This window comes from Orycteropus afer, unplaced genomic scaffold (assembly GCF_000298275.1).
Source record: "Orycteropus afer afer isolate SDZICR_OR568_19922 unplaced genomic scaffold, OryAfe1.0 scaffold00796, whole genome shotgun sequence".
NCBI classification, from domain to species: Eukaryota; Metazoa; Chordata; class Mammalia; order Tubulidentata; family Orycteropodidae; genus Orycteropus; species Orycteropus afer.
This window is the reverse complement of record NW_006922383.1, coordinates 457,782-458,433: the sequence shown is the minus strand read 5'-3', so window position 1 is coordinate 458,433 and position 652 is coordinate 457,782. Positions and strand designations below refer to the sequence as shown.

At 44.6% G+C, this 652-nt stretch overlaps 1 protein-coding gene across 1 annotated transcript in view; it reads left to right on the top strand.

Annotated features, from left to right (window-relative positions):
- KIF4A (kinesin family member 4A) overlaps positions 1 to 652 on the top strand; it is a 326,710-nt gene that overhangs the window by 323,177 nt on the left and 2,881 nt on the right. The gene's annotated exons all lie outside the window — the stretch shown is intronic.

Genomic DNA, 652 nt, shown 5'->3' with positions numbered 1-652 from the left:
ATCCTACTTCTGTAGTGATACTGCCTCGGAAACCCAAGGAGGGGTCGCTATGAGTCAGGCTGACTCGACGGCACATAACAACAACAACAACATAAGTATGTCCATATATATATAATAGAGCTAACAGAGCAAAGTTATGATAACTTCTTAGCTACAGTCAAACACCTTGAGGGAATGAGTCACTGGGTCCATGGGCTTGGAACCATGGTCACAGGGGACATCAAGCTCAACTGGCATAACATACTACACAAAAACATTGTTCTATACCCTACTTTGGTTGGTAGTAACTGGGATCTTAAAAGCTTACAAGTGTCCATCTAAGACACAGTTGGTCTCTCCTTGTCTGGAGCAAAGAAGAATGAAGAAAACCAAAGACATATAGAAACAATTAGTCCGAGGGACTGGTGGACCATGCATATCTCACCCTACATGACCCTGAGACCAGAAGAACAAAATGGTACCTGGCTACCACTGTCAACCACTCAGTAAAAACCAAACCAAACCAATTTCAACTCATAGCAACCCCCACTGGGTTTCCAAGGCAGTAAATCTTTACGGAAGTAGATTGCCCGGTCTTGCTTCCATGGAGTGGCTGGTGGGTTTGAACCACCAGCCTTCTGGTTAGCAGTCAGATACCTTAGGCACTGTGCTA